General features: G+C 32.1%; 2 long non-coding RNA genes across 2 annotated transcripts; one reads left to right on the top strand and one right to left on the bottom strand.

Annotated features, from left to right (window-relative positions):
• Positions 1 to 1,373: 1,373 nt before the first annotated feature.
• LOC126888729 (uncharacterized) lies at positions 1,374 to 9,039 on the top strand. The gene is made up of 3 exons (XR_007699589.1): positions 1,374 to 1,858; positions 7,755 to 7,912; positions 8,855 to 9,039. It is a non-coding gene; the product is annotated as an uncharacterized LOC126888729 (long non-coding RNA).
• Positions 9,040 to 11,465: 2,426 nt separating this feature from the next.
• Positions 11,466 to 24,467, bottom strand: LOC126888166 (uncharacterized). Its single transcript, XR_007699436.1, has 2 exons — positions 20,974 to 24,467; positions 11,466 to 11,670 (listed from the first exon to the last, which is right to left on the bottom strand). It is a non-coding gene; the product is annotated as an uncharacterized LOC126888166 (long non-coding RNA).
• Positions 24,468 to 24,732: the final 265 nt, after the last annotated feature.

Here is a 24,732-nt window from a genome sequence, read left to right as displayed (position 1 = left end):
CAACATTCGTCAGAGTATATTCTTTTTAGTATATGCGTAGTACAAGCATAGCATGTACCTTAAAAAACATTCTAAATTTCATGTTCTTTGCACATACTTTAAAGTATATTCTCGTACCGAATATACTGAGTACATTCGTGTACGTAGTAACTCGGAATATTCGTAAAAGTTTATTCTTAGAATGTACCTTTACCGAATATTCTTAGCACATACTTATAAGTACATTCTTAACACATACTTATAAGTAGATACTATTCTCAGAATATACTTTTACCGAATATTCTTAGCACATACTTATAAGTACATTCTTAACACATACTTATAAGTAGATACTTTTAAAATATCTTAAAAATAATATATGTGTATGTATAGGAAGAATAATGTTAGCCTATAGATTATCAACTTCGTTAAGAATAATTAATGAAATTTAAAAATTTATGTATGTAGGTACCTACTATTAATTAAACTACCGAATTCATTATTTAAAATTGTTTTAATTGTATGGTAAAAATGTTTAAGAATTAATTGTATTAACGAAAAAGGAGAAATTGTCGTTTCGCTTTCATAACTGAAATGCATTTACTATTTTGATTATGTTTATTGAGTATTCTTATGAAGAATTTTATTTTTACATGGAATTGACATTCAGGTAAGCTGTGTGGCTGACAGGGTTGCCGATTTGTACATAATTATCAGATTTTAACATAATTTTTATGGCATTCTGATAATAAATATTTTTTTTAACATAATTGATAATTTTAACATAATTTTATACGGATAGTTATGGCAATAGAGTTTAGTAGATTTTCAAGAATTCTTCAATTTGTTTGCATTTGCATTTACTAGCTTGCGACTTGCGACACATGTTCAGCAGATACAGATATCAACTTTATGACCACCTTTGTCCATTTATATTTGATTTTGGGACTAATGTACCTACCTGAATAGTGAATACTATTGAGGATTGTGCTTTTCATATAAAAAATATCATTAATATCAAACTAAGTAACTTATGGATTAAAAAAAAATGAAGACAATTATTGCTTTATAAAAAGCCGAGAAAATGCATTTTTTAACGTAAACCCTAACAACACACAACATTCCAGGAATGTACTACCAAAGTTCTATCAATATTTGAATGTCCTGGACATTTAGGGAACATTCGGTGAACATCTGTTTAAATTATTCCTGGAATGTTACCATAAGACATTCTGTGAACATACTACCAATGTTCCTATATTTTAAGTTGCGAAATAATACATACGTGTAAGAGATACATTACTTATAACATACCAGACAAACTAAGTGACATTTTAGGCCTACAGTGCAATAATATGTCAAATTTAAAGAGTTTCCCAAGATTATAAACATACAAATGTAATAAAAATTATTGTTCGCGAATATTCAATTTGGAATGCGATTTTGTTAATAAAAAAAATACTTATAACTTATGCAAAACCCAAGAGAGGCATTTATATTTATTTCTTTTGCGTTCATTTTCAAATTCGCCGTGCATATATTTTTGTGCATGGCGCTTGAGAGGGCATCACGTGACTAAAAACGACCAACCAACGACCTCGCTTCGGCCATCTTGGCATCTTCATCTTGGCGACCTTGCCTTGCCGTGGATTGTTTTTAGTTGTTTGTATTATTTGTGCTTTTTAAGAATATTTTTTTAATTCGGATACTTTTATAATAGCTTTATAGTATTATTAACATAGTGCATAAAATGGCGTCCTGTTTTTAACGCAGTTGGAGTAGCAGAAACAAATGTAGATAAAAAAATCTGCAGGAATAACGTTTCAATTATGACAGAAGCTCAAAACAAATGACTGTGAATGAAAAGCCCTATTAAAAGGTTAGTATGCAAATATGTAAACGAAAGCATGCCCTGTATTTCAGAAAATAAATTAATACTATTAATACCCTAAGGGCCAGTTGTTCGAACGCTAATCAAAAATGATCATTATCAAATATTTAATTACAATTATAATGGAATTTTTCCATTGATTTTACAATTATATTTGATTAAGCGTACTTCTGACAGATGTCACATTTTGAGGTTATGTTGACATTGTTGACTGATTTATTTTATTATTTTGGTTTTAATCTAAAATAAACCATAATTAAACTCTTTCTGATGTTAATTTCTTGTTTTTACTTACAAATCAATAATAATAATAATAGCAATTTTTAATAATTTAACAGCTGCGCCTATATTTTAATTACTGCTTTACATACAATAAATGAATGATTAGTGTTTTACATGTATTTTTAATGTCTCGATTTGATTCCCATCAAGAAAACTGATTACAATAAACTGATTGATTATAATCAACTTCTTGATTAGCTTTCGAACAACCGGCCCTTATAATACTATTCATAAAAAATCTTTTAAGTAACCTAGATATAACAAAGTGAATAAAAGGCATAAATCAGAAGAATTATTATTTTATTTTATAAGTTAATAATTGGTCATATCCATTTATTATTTTAATAATAATTGTGAATAAGCCACAAACTTCACTTATTCCTAACTAAAATAGTAAATAGAGATAGGTAATAACAAAAGGATTTGTAAAACTAAAATAATTCTTTTTGCGTTTTTGCTAGTGTATGCGTTTATAAATAGGATGGTAGACCACACACTATAATATGCAGTACCAACTAATGAATACACAGAATATTATAGTCGATTTGCTAAACTCAGTCTCAGTACTAATTACTGTAATTTTGGCAAAATTGGCCAAAAACAAAAAAAATTACCTACTAAAATCACTAGCCAGTTGTGTCTGAGTTTGGGGAACCGACTATACTAATAAACAATTTCTAAAGTCCACTTTACATCAACAATAAATTGGACAAGAAATTGACCAAGTTATTCAAGGCCAAATTTGACGTGTAAAAGCACACTTTGACATCTAAGTTTGTTCGTTATAAACTTCACGTGAAGAAATTGACGAAAAAGAAAATTGTTCTATTTTTTCATTTATTTGGCGTGAATTCAGTGTCACCAACCTGTGTCCATTTGGCGGGAAGTGGAAGTAGAGCTGTAGAGCTTTTTGTTTATTATTATTTGTTGAGGTTGAGTCTTTCATGTTCATGACAACCTAAAAATTTTGATTGGAAAATGCATATAAGATAAGGGGGTGGGAAAATGGAAATTAGTGGCTTTTTTGCAGTTCTGTCTGTTAGTTTTGCTCTGGCTGGGTCTCTTTTGTTTAAACAATTATGTAAGTATTATAAAAACGTTTTCAATTTTCTGTATTCTTTAGGAAACGAATTATTTATGCATATTATTACCTGTAAATAGTAGTACCTATTTCCTATTTCTTTTGATTTTTAATTGTAAAGAATAGAAAAATTACCATTCATTTTAATTTTTTAGAATCAGCTGAAAGTGGTCTACAAAAAAACCAGGAAGGAAACGTATTATAGCCTTGTTGTGGCTATGAAAGGCAAAAGAAAGATACCTATAAAAAGTGTATTGACTAGTTGGAAGAAACTCCACATTGTCGATGCATAATAAGATATTACTTTATAAACAAATATCAAGACCTAGGAATGGAACCTGGATAATATAGTCATCAAGAAGATAGCAGGAGGTCATGAGCAACAACAACTTCATAAGTATGAGAATATTGAGGAAATCCAGCTCCTCGATATCTACTACTGGACAAACTAGAAGATTGAAGAGGACAAAGCCTTTTGAACTAGTTTGAGTGATAGGTGATAGTGAAAAGCAGAGCGTAGTGCTTGTGTGCCTGTGTATGTTAGAATAGTGCACGATCTTGTTAGATTAGATAAGAGACGCTATAGGGTAAGCTCTTCATTTTAAGGAACAGTAGTAATTTAGGTTAAATTAAAATTGCTCATTGGTCAGTTATGACCAGATTGTAATTCTCTGATGTTTGGCAAAAAGGGCTGAAGTCAGAATTGCACATCAATAATGTTTTGATGATTTCTGGACCATAAAAAAAGTGTTGCAGACTTAAACTGTATGTACCAATAAAAAGAGCCGATTTTTCTGGTCCAGAAATCATCAAAACATTATCGATGTGCAATTCTGACTTAAGCCCTTTTTCCCAAACATCAGAGAATTGCAATGTACAATTCAATACAAATGAATCATCATCGTAGTGATGATTATGGAAAAAAATATATATATATAGAAATATATATATTTTGTGCAATAAAAATGTTTATATTTATCAAGGATGTATTATTTGGTATGGCCACATATACTTCTGGTATATCGTCGGTGATGTGACAATACCTCCTATCTGCTTTTTCATGAATTTTGTAGGAGACGAAAAACCATTTTTAGGGTCATCTGTTTTCACATGTAAATTTTGACATGTTTTATAGTAAATAGATAATTGAATTTACTACAAAACATGTCAAAAAATATCATATGAAAACAGGAGGTGACTGTAAAAAAAGTTTTTAGTCTCTCTTACAAAATGGTTAACAGTTAATAGAGAGACAGATAATCGAGGTTCCACTGTATAGTGAAATTTGGACACCCGACACCCCATACAAATTTTATGGGGGTTTTGTTCGTTTAAACCCCCCCCCCCCCCCCCAAACTTTTGTGTAAGTTACAATTGAATTATTATTGTGGTACTATTAAACACAATGTTTTTAAAACTTTTTTGCCTCTTAGTACTTTTTTGAAGTCAGTTTTTATCGTGGTATTTTGAATATTTGTCAAATCCACCACATATTTGTATATGGTTAAGTACGATTGTAGAGACTAATAATATGAAAATTTATTTATGATTTACATTTTTAGGTATATTTTGAACCATTTTAAAAAGAAGCCATATCTTGATAAAAAGAGCTCTATCGAAAAAATAGAAAGAGGTAAAAAAGTTTTAAAAACACAGTGTTTAACTAATGGTACCGCAGAAATAATTTAATTGGAACGTACCCAAAAGTTTGGGGGGGTTAAAGGGAACAAAACCCCCATAAAATTTTTATGGGGTGCACAAATTTCACTATAATTTTTCTTTAAGATGTTACTGCAATAATATTGCTTCATGTCCATTTTCAATAAAAAATCTTTAATAGTTTTCGATATATTCGAAAAAATCGAATTTTCATTTTGTATCTTCAAAGGGCTGTAACTTTTTTTGTGTGCATATTTGTACTAAGGTAAGTTAGGTTCATTCAAATTATTTTTGGTCCCAGAATATGTGATTTAATTTACGACCAATCTTTTCGGGACACCCTGTATAATAAATGGGATTAGCTGGCTTAAAAATTCATAATCTACGTTCTGTAGAAAATATACAGTTTTTGGTTTCTTTTTAACTAGATCTTAATATCTAACCAAGCATTTTAAGACCTTTTTATTATTTTTTCGATGATATATTCATGTTTTTAGTTTGTTCAAAATATTCTAGATGATTGTACACTATAATAGATAGCCAACTAAATAAACACAAAAATTTTATTTTTGTTACAGCCTGTATATAAGTTTACCTATATATACAGTGCATTACCCACCACCTTAAAAATTGGGCATTTTTGATGTCTCGAATTTCCTAAACCTGTTGTCCCATCTAAGTGATTTTTTTATAATAATATAGCCTGAGGCTATAGGTTACTGCCTTATGCTTGTCATGCACGGGGAGCTATACTGTAATATATATTATATCACGTCACTCTCTATAGTAATGAGTGAGCCTGCACATACGGAACCATTAGTTCCCTGTCTGCAGGCTCACTCATTACTATAGAGAGCGATATGATATAATATACATATATTACAGTATAGCTACCAGTGCATGACAAGCTTAAGGATGTAACCTATAGCCTAGGCTATATTATAAAAAAATCACTCAGATGAGACAACAGGTTTAGAAAATTCGAGACATCAAAAATGCCCTATTTTTAAGGTGGTGCGTTAATTTCTTGGAGAAGTGTATTGTAATTTAATGTAAATAATGTAATATCCAATAATTGTAATTTAATATAAGATGTAATATAAGTTCCTTAAAAATATATTTTTTATTTCCCACCATACATTCTCCACAGGTCTAAATATCGATGCTAGACGTCCACCGGAGGTCCTCTCAGGACGTTAGATGGACGTTCGGCAGCAAGACATTGGACCAAACTGGGACATCCTATGAAGGTCCAATTGACATTCACTGAACGTCCCCTCGGACGTTAGGTGGACGTCCATTGGATGTTTGGCAACGTGGCATTTGGACCAAAATAGGACGTCCTGTTAAGGTCCAATTTACGTCCCCTAGGACATCCGATTAAGGTCCAATGTACGTCCCTTCGGACCTTAAGTGGACGTCCAACAGACATTCGGTAGCGCGACATTTGGACCAAAATAGGGCGTTCCTTGGACGAAAACGGACCTCCCTAAAGTCTGTGAAGGACATCCTTGTGCTATTAGGGATGTAGGTATATAGTATCTTTATTCTATTATATTCTACTCTATTTCAAACCTATTCTATATAAGTATCTACACATTACACCTATTATCATCATCATCATTCTCTTTGCCTTATCCCTATGCAGTGTCGGCTTCCCTAATTGCATTTCTCCACACAATTCTATCTTGAGTCATATCAATGTTAATCCCCTTTACCAACATGTCCTGCCTTATCGTCTTCTTTGGTCTTCCTCTCCTACTCCTTCCAGGAATCTGCACTTCAGCTATTCTTCGTATTGGGTGATTAACGTCTCGATGTTGAACATGACCAAACCATCTTAACCTATGCTCTCTCATTTTGGCATCAATTGGTGCCACACCTAGACTTCCCCTAATATACTCATATCTAATTTTATCCTTCTTTGTCACTCCACTCATCCATCTAAGCATTCTCATTTCCACCACATGCATTCGTTGTTCCGCTTTCTTTTTCACTGCCCAACATTCAGTTCCGCGCATCATAGCCGGTCTTGTGGCTGTTTTATAGAATTTTCCCTTCAGCTTCATTGGAATTTTTCTGTCACAACACACCACTCGCTTCTTTCCACTTCATCCATCCAGCCCTAATTCTACTGCATGCATCTCCATTACTCTGTAATACCGATCCTAGGTACTTAAAACTATTGCTTTTCACAATCATTTCACCTATTATATTATATTTTACTTTATTCTATACTATATATCTATTCTAATCTATCTATATATTTCATTTAATCTGTTACATTCTACTCTATTCTGTTTTAAATCAAATACTTTATTAGTAAGTATCTACATATTATATATTACATCTATTCTATTATATTCTACTCTATTCTATTTCAGTTTATTTTATACTATATATCTATTCTAATCTATCTCTCTATTTTATTTATTTTATTAATCTGTTCTATTCTATTCTGTTTCAAATCAAACACTTTACTCAAACAAAGAAACAAACGACATTCAAAAGCTTCTAATAAAAAAATCATTGCATTGGTACTACTGAAAATATTGACATTTTTACAACATTTATTCCAAGTTCCTTCAATTTTTTTGAGGACAAGAAAATTTTGCTTTCAAGAAATTCACGAATTTATTGGCGTCAAGTTAATAACGAACAAACTTGGATGTCAAATTGTGCTTTGAGAACACGTCAAATTTGGCCTTGAATAACTTGGTCAATTTATTGTTCAATTTATTGTTGATGTAAAGTGCACTTAAGCTGTTTTATAATAATTTTGTGAGTTCATTAATCATATTTTTTATTTAAAACTAAAATTTGTTAATAATGCTTAGTAATGCATATATTTTGTATTTTTAGCTTTCCAGAAGATCCTGCGAAGAAGACATGAAGTATAGATCAGATTTGTTAATAGAGGAGTATGTTCAAAACACTTTTTAGAAAAAGATATTGACAGAACTTCACTTTCATCTGTTCGTTTGAGAGACTGTGCTGTTCCAATAGCTTATGTCACACAGGTATATGCATAACCTAATTAATAATACAGTCCGTACAATATAGATACTGTTGTAATTCATTATCTACATCGGAGATCTAAGTTGACATTGTTGCCCAACTACAAAAAATTTTTGAATTCATTTTAAGTCAAATATATCACATAATTATTGCGAAGTAGATTATACAACAAAACAGATTAATATTCAATGTAAATAAATAAAACCATCAGAAATCGAAAACAAGAATTAAGGTATAATCTTATGTTACAGTTATTAAGGTACCAAGGGTATTATAGGGATATACGTTGACCGAAAGCGTTATTATTATAATACCTGTGGTGCCTTCAACGTTTAATGCCCGACTAAATTATTCTTTATATGCGAAAAATTTGAATGAATTTTGAATTGATTAGTTTTTAAATAAGTACATTTACCAGTAACAGTAGTAACGTAATTGTGGTAACCATAGTTTTACTTAGGTTGATATTTGTCAACTTGACAGTATCTAAGTCGTTATTTAAATTTAATGCCCAAGGGCGTTATATCGTACTTAACAGACTTCGAAATGTCATTATTTGTCAAATAATGTACCAGTAGGACATTAAAGTAAATAATAAAAACAATAAATATAATGAATACTAAATACTTATTTGTTTGTGAAAAATCTATTTCTTTGTGGCTTTTTTGTAATTAATTATTCTAATGGGGAAATAAGCCACAATTTACTTGAAAAAATAATTTTATTAAGGTTTCTACTTCCACATCGGATGTCGTTGTCAAAATACAAAATGTTCATTATTATTATTTTATTTATTAAATATTATTTATTATTTATTTAAATATTATTTAATATTTATTTTTTTATTATTATTATTTATGCATATTATTACCTGTAAATAATATTTCTTCTGATTGTTAATTGTAAAGGATAGAAAAATTACCTTTTATTTTATTTTCTTTTAGAATCAGCTGAGAGAAGTGGTCTACAAAAAACCAGAAAGGAAACGGAATATGTGGCTACGAAAAGCAAAAGAAAGGTTTACAAAGCAAATGTGACACATTTTTTTATAATATTTAGGAATGTCAGCAAATTACATTAAAAAATGTATGTAAAGATTTTTTGCAATAAAAATGTTTATATTTATCAAGGATGTATTATTTGGTATGGCCATATATCGTCAGTGATGTGACAGTACCTCCTATCTGTTTTTTTCAAGAGATTTGTAAGATAGACTAAAAACTTGTTTCGGCCACCTCCTGTTTTCATATATTTTTTGACTTGTTTTGCAGTAAATTCAACTATCTATTTACTACAAAAAAAGTCAGAATACGTACGAAACCAGAAAGTGACCTTAAAAAATGTTTTTCGTCTCCTGCAAACCTCATGAAAAAACATATAGGAGGTATTGTCACATTACTGACGATATATTTCAGTGAATGTCTAAAAAATATACTGTGAATGTTCAAAGAACGTTCGTAGACATTCATGGAATGTTCTAACAAGACATTCAGTCTAAAAATATACTGTGAATGTCCAAAGAACATTCATGGAATGTTCCAACAAGACATTCAGTCTAAAAAATAGACTGTGAATGTCCAAAGAACATTCGTAGACATTCATGGAATGTTCTAACAGAACATTCTAAGAATATTTAAAATGCTGACACAGCACTTTCCTGGTACTTTCCAGGGACATTCGTGTGCATTTGGGGACATTCCAGGAATGTTTTCAATGTCCTGTGTGTACATTCTAGGAACATTCATGGAATGTTTTGTGTTATTAGGGAACCGATTTTGAACTTTGAGTGATTTTTATGATGAATGATGATTATTGATCATCATATTATGACGACGGTAGTTTATTTTTGAATACTTGTACCTATAATAGAAGTATAATAAAGTATCATTTTTTTGCAATGTGATAGCAAAAGAAGTAAAAAATAAAATCAGCCGAAATTTGACGATTTCTACCGAACAATTAGGAGCAATTCTACTGAAATTTTGTCCAAGTTCTGTGGCTTGCGGCATGGGTTGGCGATAAAAAATTTTAACATAATTTTTGGCAAAATCTGATAATTTTAGCAACCGCTTAACATAATTTCATATCGTGACATCGGCAACACCTGAGCCAAAACCCACAACCGGCACAAACAAAGCGGAAACGACCGCTGCATACCTGCATAGGGGTTAGCGGGTAGGGGGTTGGGAACAAAGGAAAAATACAAAATATGAAAATAGTTACTGAATAGGCATTTGGCATTTGTGTCTACACTTAACACTAACAATGTCTATGCTGTGTTGTGAGGAAGACCAAGTATTTCAACCAGGAATAGGAACATGCATAATTAAACTAAACGTTTTATTTTGTTTGCGGTCAACTTACAAATAAAAAATTCATTTTGGTACTTCAATATTACTTAAATAGTAAGTATGTATATAGGTACATATAAGCAACATATAAATTTTAGTTATTTACATACATATGTTACATAATATTTATTTGGGTACGATAGGTATATGAATATGAATATATAAATTTATATATTCAGCATTTATATTTTTATATGCACATAATAACTAAATATATATACCTACTTACCTATATAATATTGATATAACTAACTAAAATTTATATAATATTTTATATTTACTTTTTAAGTAATATTGTAGAATGTACTAACTACATTCTCATATGTAATATGTAAATTTAGTAGAAAGTAGAACCTAGGATGAGATTCGGTGATGCTGAAAACATGCTTCTGAGCAATATAGCACTTCCTTGTAATATTCTTCCCATATACTAAAAAGTACATTCTTCCTATATACTAAAAGATGTGAGGTAGTACATTCTAAGTATATAAATAGAAGGTTTATAGCACCTTCTTAGAATATCCTAAAAAGTATATTCTTGGTATATACTGAGAAGAAGTGCGGTAGTACATTCTAAGTATATACATAGAACGTTTAAGTACTGTAATGTAGTATATACTCAGTATGTGCTCTGCACATTCGCAATGGTAATTACGCATATTCTTAGTATATACTTTTTCTGAAAAGTATGTTCTATGAATCTACTAAGAACATGAAATTGTTATGTGGGCTAGGCTCTAGGGCATTATTTTGAAAAATTACGCCGTAGGGTATTAAATTTAAATAACTAGTTAAATACTGTCAAGTTGACAAATAACAACCCAAGTAAAACTATGGTTACCACAATTACGTTACGACTATTGCTGGTAAATGTACTTATTTGAAAACTAATTAATTCAAAATTCCTTCAACTTTTTGCCTATAAAAAATAATTTAGTCGGACATTAAATGTTGAAGGCACCACGGGTATTAACGATAATATCGCTTTCAGTCAACTTATATCCCTCAGGCCAAAGGCCCTCGGTATATACACCATTGACCTCAAGTGTTATTATCCTTATAATACCCTTGGTACCTTAACTATAATCTCACAATCAGCCCATAGAAGGTGTCAAACAAATAAAATATTTGGGAATCATGCTTGATAATTTATTAACAATTAAACGATTACTTTATTGATTACAGTTAATTTATTTAATGGAAATTAAGGTAATAATAATAATGTTTATTCAAAAATAATCAAATATAAAATCTTCCTGAGACTAAAAACATATTTAAGTGTATAATTAATAAGAATTAACATGAAATAACTCCTGTTATTTATCCAAATCTTTACTAGTCAAACACATTTGTTTTGAAATTCCAGCAGTTTCTTCTTTTTATACCTTTTAAATATCTGGTGGTTGTTCCTAAAACAAAGACATAAATAAAAATTCTACATTGTGTACCATAAAAAAATCATAAAAATGTGGAAAGTATCACAAGAATAAAGAAAAGTCCCAGATATAAAATTCACTATTAAAATAAAAATAGTAAATAATTATTTATATCTGACACTTTTCTTATTGGAACTTCTTTCTGGTAACATCCTTAATCTCTGACTTTTACAATTTATAAGATAAGAGATGATGAATAAAGAAAGGGAAAAGGACTCTGCAGTATACAGTTACATTCTGCTTTCATTAATCTAGAAAAAAGATCAGAAAGATAATTCAAAGTCCGAAATTGTAAAAGTCAAAAAGAGATTAAGGATGTACCAGAAAGGGGTTCCAATAAGAAAAGTTTCAGATTTAAATAATTATTTACTATTTTAATAGTGAATTTTGTATCTGGGACTTTTCTCTTTTCTTTAAGAGATATCGCTGAAGCATCCTAATAGTAGATAACTATTTTTGAAATTCCACTTAAATAGACAATTTGATTTCGTTTTTATTTATTTATTTATTTATTTATTTATTATACGGGATAACCCCATTAACAGAAAAATTACAGTTAAATATTAATACATTTCCAAAAGGTAATAATAAATTCAATGTGTTAAATATGACTTAATTAATCTAAAAAATAGAGAATTAGAAAAGTATAAAAACACTGAAAAATTTCATATGTCACAAAAATTAATATATAACAAATATTAACTACAAAAAAATATACAACATACAAAAATAACACTTAAGAGTATAAAAATAACATCACAGAGCAAGAGATCTTTTTAATTGATTTAGAGTTATATTAAATAAATCAAGTTCGTAATTATTTAACAATCCCATATACCTATCAAGTGGGTTGTGAACGCCATACAATGTTCTATGGAAAGGTATTTTAAACATATTATGGTAACGGAGAGCTTGATAAGGAACATTAAAATTAATCTGACTTAAAAGATTGGGAGAATCTATAAGTCCATTTATGATCCTAAAAATGAAAACAGCACCTGCTATGTCACGGCGTACCTTAAGTGGAGGTAGGGACAACTGTTGTTCAAGAAAAGAATAATCGTGATTGACAATGATAGTTTGTGTATAGTAAGCACATGATCTCAAGAATCTATGTTGTATTCTCTCGATAGTATCAATATGAGTCTGGAAATAGGGTGACCAAACCACAGAACTGTACTCCAAGAGGGACCTTACTAAGCTACAGTAAACAAGCCTAGTAGATTCAATAGAGAAGAATTTGCAATTTCTTGTAACAAATCCCAAAAGTTTAGCTGCCTTCACAGATACAGCATTTATATGCTCCACAAAAGAAAGCTTCTCATCCAAAACAACACCCAAATCACTAACGGAAGATACATATTCAAGTGGCTGATTATTAATGATGTAATCTGTTTCAATTCTACTGACTTTCCGAAAGAAGCTTATAAAACAGCATTTCCTGGCATTCAAGAAAAGTTTGTTTCGAACACACCACTCCTGCAGTCTATCAAGATCCTCCTGCAACAACGCCTGGTCCAACAAACCATCCACTGGTCTCCAGAATTTCAGATCATCAGCTAGCATTAAGCATTTACTATTCAAAAAGCAATTATTTATATCATTAACAAAGATGAAAAATAGAAGCGGAGAAGTATGGCCACCCTGAGCAACTCCGGAGCTTACTGTAATAATGTCAGATAAATAGCTACCAATCTTCACTCGTTGAGTATGCCCCGATGAGGAGTTCTTAATCCACTCGACAAAGTTAACATCAAAACCCACAGACACCAGCTTTTCCAAGAGTATCTGGTGATCAACACGATCAAACGCTTTCGAAAAATCTGTGTATATGGCATCTATCTGTTTACGATCCTCCATTTGACACAATAAGTCAGACTGATACTCGACCAAGTTCGTCGCAGCAGACCTTTTTATGCGAAATCCATGCTGCGAATCGGAAATTAATCCGTTACACAACCAAGAAAGCTGCTTGGCCACCAGGCTGTCAAAAAGCTTGGGTATTGCAGACTGAATGCATATGCTGCGATAATTTTCAATGTTATCCTTTTGCCCATTTTTATATACAGGTATAACGTAGCTCTCCTTCCAAGCAGCCGGAAACATAGATGTCGCTAAAGACCTGTTAAACAGTAAATGCAAAGGTATGACTAGAGTACAGACACACTTTTTCAAAAGATAATTAGGCACACCATCAGGACCAGCTGACAGCTTATTGGGAAGATCACTTATACTGTCAAAAATTTCAATTATGGATATCGCAGCAGGTCTAATACATGTACTTACATTGCTACCCTCAGGGTAGCAGGGCACCCGGAGCTGACCATTATTAGGCAAGTAAACAGTTTGAAAGAACTTCTTAAATAAATTTGCTATATCTTGACCGTTAGATGCTGATTGGTCTAAATAAAATAAAGAGCTCGGTAAGCTATGAGTAGATCGCTTGTCATTAATGAACTTCCAAAATGATTTAGGGTTATTTTTTAAGCTAATGTCTACTCCACCCATATAGCCACTAAAGCATGTATCAGAATAACGCTTACACTCAGCCCTAAGGCGAGAAAACCTAACATATTCAGCATCAGACTGACTTCTCATGTACATAGAGTGGGCACGTTTTTTCTCCTGCGTTAAATTCCTGAGTTCGTGGGAAAACCATTTAGGGAAGGTAGATGTTCTGAATCTTTTTAATGGTACAAACAATGCTATCCCCGTCAACAGAACATCATAGAACAAACCCACAGAATTATCAACACCCTCAACCAGACAGTTCTGCCAATCTATGGATGCAAGGAAGTTATTGAGTTCAGCGTAGTTTCCATTTACAAAATCATAAAAACATTCATCATATTTTAAATTTTTTGAATCAGTTAAATCTAAGTTTAAAAAACACTCATAACCCACATGGTGTTGGCTAGGGTCTACCAAAGGATCTTTTGCTTTCAAGACATTTAATTCCCTAACATTTGAAAAAACCAAATCTAAAAATACATTACGATTATTAGGAACATTAATGTGTTGAAAGAATTTTAAAAACCCTAACTCTTGAGCAACATCTATTGCAGGATCCCCTCCAGGACACTGAACCATTAATCCATACTCGTCATTCAGCCAAGTTGCATTGGGTAGGTTGTAATCACCAAATATGTATATGTTAAGTGAAGTGTAACGTATGGTAATATCTTCTATAGATTGACAATGCAAACTGTAAGTATCTCGTGAAGATTGTGGAGGAATGTATATACTCCACCCACCACAAACCTTGTTGTTTTATATTGGCATAGGATATAGATTTGCTCAACTCTGTCTTCATTAATAGAGATACGTTGAGATTGTATCTTCTTGCTCACAAAAACCAGAACACCACCACCGCTTTGTTTGGGACTCGTCCTTAAAGATCTGTCAAATCTGTAGATATTAAAGCCAACACATGTAATCTCACAATCGGTTATATTATCATTAAGGTTACTTTCAGCAAATATTATAATGTCATACGAACAACATGAAATACTCTTTATCACATCAAATAATTTGGTTCGCAGGCCACCAACATTTTGATAAAGTACTGCTAATGGGGATGAAACTAGTTTTTTTGCTTAGTTTCTTTAACTACTAGTTTTGATTCAGAGGTGTGCAGGCAGCTCCACTGGGGACGCCGTAAGGCAGAAACAACTGTCTGGAGATTGTGTATCGCCTCTGGATCGAAAGGAAACATAAACTGTCTCTTCACTATCACAAGAGTATTTTAATATTTTTATTGAATAAAAGTAGTCAAAAAAAAAGGACTAGTTGGTGGAGCGAAGAGATAAAAATAGCTGTGAAAGAAAAGAAAGTACCATGGAGAGCTTATCTAGAAAATAACAGTTAATAAGCAAGGAAGCTTGTGAAAGAAAAAGTTAAAAAAGCTAAATTGGAACAGTGGGAGAGATTTGGAGAAAAGATGGAGCAAGACAGTAGTAGGACAAACCAAAAATTGTTCTATTAAGGTCTGAAAAAATGAGAGGTAAATCAGGTAGTACTTGTAATAATGAAAACCTTGAGAATTAAAGGTTTTAATAAACTAAAATTGTACATACATTATGATTGACAAACTGTGATATAATGATATGACAATGACATGACATTGACATGAGTGAATGACATAATGACAATAATAACAATAATAGTTATGCAGAAAGGAACACCACATTCATCCACGCTGTTAGTTTCTGACATAATCTTGTAAATGGGAAGGAGGCTTTCTTATTCGCTTTTGCAATATCAGTTCTGGGGGAACTGAAGTTGAAGTAGTTGGACCGTCACCAGGAGCAGAAAAAGGTTGTTGAAGTTGACTATCTATGGTATTAATTTCTTCTACACTGTTCAATGGTTCCATGTTTTGATTTATCATGGGGGACTGGTTTTCTACATGTTTTTCATTATCTTCAATAGTTGCCTCATCTACTGCCAAAAGGGAAGTATTTCCTCTCGGAGCTAAGTGTCGGACCGATACTGTGGTTTCATTTCCATTTGGTAATCTGACATGTGCATAGTCTGAATTTGCTTCTAGGAGTTGGACTTCTTCCACCAGAGGTTCATATTTCGAATTTCTAACATGTTTCTTGAGGAAAACAGTTCCAGGAGTACTAAGCCAAGTTGGAATAGATGTACCATTTGTTGATCTTCTGGGATGATTAAACATACGTTCGTGTGGAGTACAGTTAGTAGAGGTACACAGTAAAGATCTAATTGAATGTAAAGAATCAGGTAGTACATCTTGCCATTGGTTTATGTGAAGATTTCTAGATTTAATTGCTAGTTGAACTGTTTTCCAAATGATACCATTATATCTTTCACATTGTCCATTTCCTTGAGGGTTGTATGGAGTTGTATGACTGGAAGCAACACCATGACTTGTTAGGAATGATTTTACCTCAGCAGACAAGAATGAAGATCCTCTATCGCTGTGAATATATGCAGGAGTTCCGAAAGTAGTAAACAACTCAGTTAAACAACTGATGACTGTTGAAGATGATAAATTTGAGCATGGGAATGCAAATGGAAACCTTGAATATTCATCTACAATATTCAGCAGATATTTATTTTGATTGTTAGATGGTAAAGGTCCTTTAAAGTCTATATTCAGTCTGTCAAAAGGTGCTGTAGCCTTAATCAAAGTGCTTTTGTTTTTGTAAAATGTTGGTTTAATTTCAGCACAGATTGGACAAGAAGAGATAGTTCGTTTGACATCTTCTAAAGAATAAGGTAGATTTTTACATCGTATCCAGTGATAGAATCTGGTTATTCCAGGATGACACATTGTGTTATGTAAATTGAATAAATTTTTATCTGACATAGTGGGGTGAATAGCAGCAGATATTCTTGAAAGAGTATCCGCAACAATGTTTTGATTCCCAGGTCTGTAAATAATTTCAAATTTATAGCAGGACAGTTCTATACGCCAACGCATTATTTTCTCATTTTTAATTTTAGATGTTGATTTTAAGTCAAACATAAAAGCAACTGACCTTTGGTCTGTAATAATTTTAAAGTGTCGGCCCATAAGATAGTGTCTCCATTTTCTTATGGATTCCACAATTGCATAAGCTTCTTTTTCAACACTTGAATGATTATGTTCTGTTTTTGAAAGTGTTCTTGAATAAAATGCTACTGGTTTTCCTTGTTGTGTAAGTTGAGCTCCAATGGCAAATTCGGAGGCATCTGTTTCAACTGTAAATATTTCATTTTCATCAACAGAAGTGACTACTGCTTCTACAATGTCCTGTTTCAGCTTTTCAAAGGCATATATTTGAGTTTGATTTAAGGGAAATTCTTTGATATTGACAATAGGATGTATCTTTTCCGAAAATTTGTGTATGAATTTTGAATAGTGGGCGAACATTCCTTGAATTCTTCTTAATGAAGTGATATTTGTTGGTACTGGTAAATTGATAAGGGGTTGCAGTCTTTCAGCATCTGGTTTTATAGTTTTCTTTTCAATAGTATATCCAAGTATATTAATTTGAGTCATGCAGAATTTCGATTTTTCATCGTTTAAAATTAATTTATATTTCCTTGCGATTTCCATAAAGTTTTGTAGATTCTTGTCATGTTGTTCTTTTGTTGTTCCACAAATAGTGACATCATCTAGGAATGCAAATGTATCTGTTAATCTTTCATTCTCTATTATGTTGTTAATCGTTCTTTGAAAACATGCTACTCCATTGGTGACACCAAATGGAATTCTTGTAAACTGATAGAGGTTGCCACATGCTTCAAATCCAGTATAGATTTTCTCATGTTCTAGTATGGGAATTTGATGATAAGCACTTCGTAAATCGATTGAACTAAAGTATTCATATTGAGAAATTTTATTTACTAAAATTTCGAGATTTGGTAAAGGGTAGGCATCTAGTTCAGTAAATTTATTAATAGTTAAAGAATAATCGACAACCATACGTTTTTTATGATTTGTATTACTAGTAACTAGTACTTGTGCTCTCCATGGAGAATTGCTTGCTTCAATAATATTTTCTTTCAATAATTTTTGAATTTCAGTGTCTATGAATTTGGAATCTTCAAAGGAATAGCGTCTTGATTTTACGGCGATAGGTTTGCAGTTTCCTGTTAAATGGGCAAACAGTGGGTATGGTTTTACAATTGCTGTTGTTAGATTACAGATTGAAATTGGAGGTTTCTTACCATCAAAATTGAACTGCACTCCAGAATGTTTATTAAGGATATCATGACCAATTATGACATCTGAGCATAGGTTTTCTAGAACATAAAGTTTAAAATTTTTATAGGTATGTTCAGATATTTTTAGGTTAACAATGCAAAAGCCGCAAACTGGAGAGTTTAAAGATGAGGAAGCCATTTGTACATTTAAATTTGTAGGGAATATTTGTAGTTGATTTTGAATGGCAATACTATTTGAAATGTAACTGTCTGTACTACCAGTATCTACTAGAGCTTCAACCTCAGAATTATTTACATGAATTTTTATTATAGCTTTTGATAAACAGGACGGAGAAGCAGCAGATAGCATTCCAACTAAAGCAGCAGATGTTTTGTTATGAACATGTGATTTTTGTTTTTGATTCTTACTTTTACAGACTTGCTCAAAATGTCCGAATTTACCACAAGAGCATTGGTGATTTTTAGCAGGACATCTATCTCTAGTATGGCGACTTTTTCCACAAAACCAGCATTTTGAAAAGGTAGCTGCGCTAGTCGAGTTGTTTTGATCAGTTTCGTGTGCAGTATTCTGAAGGGTGTTATCAGTAGTAATAGAATTTACAATAGGATTTGACATAATATATGAATCTGATTGTTGTTGGGCCATTTCTAAAGCTCTGGCTGAATTATATGCTTGATCTAATGTTAAAGTGGCGCTTTCAAGTAGTCTTTGCCTAATATTTGAAGCACTTAAACCTCGAATAAAAGAGTCCCTGATGTAATCGTCTTTATTTCTATCAGCAGACACTGCTTGAAAATTGCAATCCTTACTTAAGTGTTTTAAGATTAGTAAATATTGATCAATGGACTCACCCACTTGTTGCTTTCGTGTAGATAATGTGTGCCGGGCAAATATTTCACTCTTTTGTTTTATGTATAGTTTTTCTAAGGTAGCAGTTGCATCAGTGTAGGTGGTACATTCACCTATAGCTTCATATACTACAGGATTTACATAATTCACCAATAAATTCAGTTTATCTTTGTCTTCAGAAACATTAGCTGCTTCTAGAAAGTTTTGAAAGGTTCTCTTCCAGTGTGTCCAGAGTTGTGTTGCATTTGTTGAATTGGAATCGATGTCTAGTCGATCAGGCTTGAGTAGTTTATCCATTGTTGAATAAATTTTAGTTTATTAAATTGTAATAATGAAAACCTTGAGAATTAAAGGTTTTAATAAACTAAAATTGTACATACATTATGATTGACAAACTGTGATATAATGATATGACAATGACATGACATTGACATGAGTGAATGACATAATGACAATAATAACAATAATAGTTATGCAGAAAGGAACACCACAGTACTGTCGTGCAAATAAAAAAAAATAAAATGGAGAAACACTTACCCAACCACAAGATATAGTTAATAGATGGAGTAAATATTCCAAAGAGTTGAGTAATGAAATAACAATGGAAGAATTAACGGAAGCCATTGCAAAAATGAAAAATGGTAGTGGCAGGAATAGATAATATCAAAACACGATTGTTGAAATATATGGGGGAATCTGCATTACACTACTTACACAAATTACTGATAACAATTTGGAAACAGAAACGCATCCCAGAAGATTGGGCAACAGCAGTAATGGCTCTTCTGGTAAAGAAGGGAGGTAAAAAAGTAATGTTCAAATTATCGAGGTATTTTCATGCTAAGTGTACTGGCTAAGATTTATGAATGAACACTGGAGATGAGACTGAGAAAGAAAGTGGAACATCAACTAGACGATGCTCAAAAAGGTTTCTGACCGGGCACAGTGTCCAAGATCATATCTTTACTATAAGACAATGGAAAAAGCCTTTGACAAGGTACCCGGACATCACATTTGGAAAGGGCTTGAACTGTTCGATGTTGGAGGAGAACTAATTGATGCAAGTAAAATTTATGTACTGGAACATTGTGCGAGCATTAAACTGTGAATCAAACAAATTTGCTAATACACAAGGAGTAAGGCAAGGTGGAGTTTTAAGCTCACTGCTATTCATTATATTATATATATGAATGAACCAATAAAAAAAATGCAGTAGAGTCCCGAAAATTAGATTTAGGTTACCATTGATTAAAAAGTATAACTCTGAGTAAATGTGTATCTGCAGATGACATTGCATTGATACCAAGTTCAGAGAAATCTTTACAAAACAACCTAAATTTATAGATGAGAGAACTTGCAGACAAAGGAATGAAAATAAAATTAGCAAAGACTAAAACTTTACTTATTTCCAAGACACTGAGAGAAATCCATATAAACCTAGACGGAAATTTAGTAGAACATATGAATGATTTTGAATATTTATAAACTATAATAGACAAAAAATGCAAAAAAAATGAACAACAGAATTGCTAAAACATCACGATTATATCACTCCCTCACTACAGGTTTCATTAGCAAAAGAGAAATTAGTGAGAAGACAAAAGGGACAGTATATTATATACCTCCCTTCTCTGCTTCATGGAAGTGAAACATGGCTGGCTTTCCTAATAATTAAGCTTGAATTATCACATCTTTATTATTATTGTAGACATTTAAAATCCTTATTAATTGAATTACATTAAACTTACCACTTATAAAATGTTTACTTTTCATATTTTAATTTTAGTTCCCTTATATCTGTTCTTCTTGTGGCTTTTATCCATTGTCCCCGGCTTTGTTTGGATAATTCATTTAAATGTATTGCACGGGGAGCCTTGGGAACAGTACAAAATAAGACTTTTCCCTGTCTGCCCTACTCCCACAATTTACAACAATACAAGTTACATGTATTCGCGGTGTGCAAGTACTTGGAAGGGGAAACGAGAAACGACCCTGCGCGAGTCGCGGAGAAATATTGCAACTATCTTAAATAATTCATATTGTCAATTGAAATTGTCAAATTGACGTATATTTCATACCTTCTGTCAATGAAGCAGAAAAATTATATATTGCTCCACAATATTGATATGATATGCAATTATTATATAAAGGTAAATTTAATTAATTTTATTTTGCTTGCAGTACTGCATTTTAATAACTAATTTTATTTACTACATACAATTGTTGACGTTTTCATAACATAACCTAAATTTTATTTTTTCTTCTTATTATTTTTTTGGACTATGGCCTTGACAATTATCCAGTAACCAGGACTAATATAATTGGCCAATATAATTAAAAGTGCGAATTTTAGTATAGAGCGTAGAAATAGGGGTCGCTTTGCCGAACTTGCACGGTCCCAATAAGCTTCCCAAGAAAGAAAAACTGATAACTGCTATGGACTAATTCAGTTCTGTAGGCGATAAACTACTTTATATTTGATTTGCTGCACACAATTTCGCTGCACAATCGACAATAAAAACAAACAGGATATTCTTTACAAATGTAAATATTAGGATTAGGTTATGTTATGTTATGTGCCCCCAGTTAGGCCATATTCGGAAGTTCCTTGTCCCTTTGCTTGATTGGCACACCGATAATTTTCGTTTAATACTGTCCGCTGTCATGAGCCGCTGTCACATCCGCTGTCATTTTACACTCAAATGTCCATAGAATTTCGTACACTTACACTCAAAAGTGTAACACTAAAAAACAAAGGAACAGACCTATTATTTATTTTTATTGTTGTCATTATGTCATTCTCTCATGTCCTTCACCTTCACTGTCATTGTCATATCATTGGGGGCTATGCTGTATCCTTTACGTAAAGTGATTACGTACATGTGTTAAGTTCAGAATTACGTACATCAGATTACAGTCGTCAAAACATAAGTGTATAAAGTGGTATGCTGTATCAAAAAAATTACGTATCATGTTATTTAGGGTTCTGTCATGTCCTGACTGTCATTTAATTCATGTTAACCCAACTTTTTGCTTGTTTTTAAGTTTAATGTTTATATTTTGAAAAGATGAATTTTGTAAATCGGTTATTTATGTACTTAAATGCTGTGGCAGAAAGACATAATTTAAATCTAGAGTGACTTCAGTTACGAGACAACCAGTAATCCGTTTTTATGAGATATTTCAGTGCCAAAAACTATTACTGTGATATAAAATTAAATAAAACATTGTAATTACTACTAGATTAACAATCTTATATTTTTTATGTTTAGTGATAATGTTTAAAATTTAATGGACTAAGCTCATGTTGTAAGTTTTTATGCTTCTTTAATACAATGCTTTTTTGTCTTAATTTCATTGTATTTACTGAGAAAAGAATTATAAATTTATTTTAGACTTGATGAAACAAATAAATTTTGCGAAAGCTTGATATTAATACATTCACTGACACAACTACATATGAAGTCACTCCTTAAGAAGATGTGACTACATGTGAAGTGTGTCCGTTAATGTGTCTACAGAGTTTTTTTTTATTCTGCCCCTTAACTTAATGACTGCAACCTCAAAATACAGATAACAGACACTAAGAATTCAGCTTTTTCACCCATTTAGTGAAGATGTTTTGTTTACAAATCAACATTATCAGTTTATCTACATTTCTGTATGCTATACCGCTATACCTACTAGAGGTGTATGCTAGCTTGGGAAAAGATCACTACAGGAGCAATGCAACCAATTTGTGACAATAATGTTAGAAGATCCTAACGATTCCAGAGCAACAACTAACACATCCAAGGAGGAAGCTACAGCTACCTGAGGAAAGGAATGCGGAATGTTTCAAACAATCAATGTTTAGAGTTTTTCAAACAAGGAAAGGTTAACGCAGACCTATTCTAATTTGGCTATACTGTACTGATGATAGCTAATGAGTCAGAGACATGTGTCTGTCTTCACATAGTATATCTTAAACATACTGTATTTTTTCCATCCTTGTTGCGAGACGTGCTGATATATACTTCCTACTTGATTTTACTGTCAACTCGCACTGACCATGAGGAAGTGGTTCAAGCACTTCAAAAAATAAAGGAATCGGGATATTCCTGGGGAAATGTGGAAGCCATTAGAAGAGGCAGGAATAAGTTGGCTAATATGTTTATTTAATAGAATTATGGAAGTTGGACAAATGCTAAACGAATGAAGAAGCAGTATATTTGTACCCGTTTATAAAAACAAAAAAAAATACAATAATGAACAAACTACAGTCATAAAACTACTTAGACACTTCATGAAAATATGGGAGAGGCACAGTAAGTACTCAGTTCTTATTTATACTCATTAGTTTTGGATCAGTAAACAAGGGAACTGCATAGACCTGGATAATGCGTACCAAAAAAAAGTTGATTAATAGCTAGCTGAAAATTATTTGTTAATAGATTAACAGTGTCTAGTCAGACAAACTTTGATGTATGGGAACAGGGGAAGTATTAATTGTGGAATAAGTTAAAAATTTGGAACGTCAGACTTTGAATACGTTTTATGTATTTTGTCGGACAGAACTTCCAATTGATTTGTTTCCATTTCATTACTCTCATGCAAAAATCAGACTGGTGTTTATCACCAACTGGGCATTTTAATGAGTGGAACAAGAAGAACATGTCAAATGACAGGAATCATGTTGGTTAGTAATATCAGTCTGCTTTTTGCATGAGAGTTTAATGAAAAGGTAACAAATCAATTGGATGTTCTGTCTGACAAAATACACATGAGTTTTAGTAATCTACGTTCCAAATTTTTAAACTGTTCCACAATTAAAACTTCCAGTGTTTGCGTACATTAAAGTTTGTCTGACTAGACACCGTTAAGCTATAGGGCTTTTCATTCACAGTCATTTGTTTCGAGCTTCTGTCATATGCCGTATAATCCGTGTATAGGGCTTTTCATCGATTGTCATTTGTTTCGAGCTTCTGTCATGTGTCATATTATATTAACATATCTACGTCATATGTCTTTGGTTTGTATCATTGGTATATGCCAATAACGTATGACGTAGATATATTAATATTATGTGACACATGACAGAAGCTCGAAACAAATGACTGTGAATGAAAAGCCCTATATTAATATTATATAACATATGACAGGAACTCGAAACAAATGACAATTGATGAAAAGCCCTATTAGCAAATTTTCAGCTTGCTATTAATCAACTTTTTTTTGGTACGTGGGATCCAGGCCTAGCAGGGTAAGGGTGCACTCACTAAGGATGGTATCCTCTCCTAGAACAGAGTATCCTACTACTCTTCATTATCGTGAACGATCTCATCGCATTTAACATAATGCATCGGGCGATCCATGATATGGTACGAGGGATACCAGGGAGCGAGGGTCGGCGCCTCGTTGTGAGCACAACTTTACATTTCCTGGTACTTACTGTATCCTGATGATGTAGTGTTAGTAGGAAATAGTGAAAGCTACTTAGAACAAAAACAAAAATTCATTTTATGATA

The sequence above is a fragment of the Diabrotica virgifera genome, chromosome 7 (assembly GCF_917563875.1).
Source record: "Diabrotica virgifera virgifera chromosome 7, PGI_DIABVI_V3a".
NCBI lineage: Eukaryota > Metazoa > Arthropoda > Insecta > Coleoptera > Chrysomelidae > Diabrotica > Diabrotica virgifera.
The sequence above is the reverse complement of the archived record's forward strand: the minus strand, read 5'-3'. Positions and strand labels throughout refer to the sequence as shown.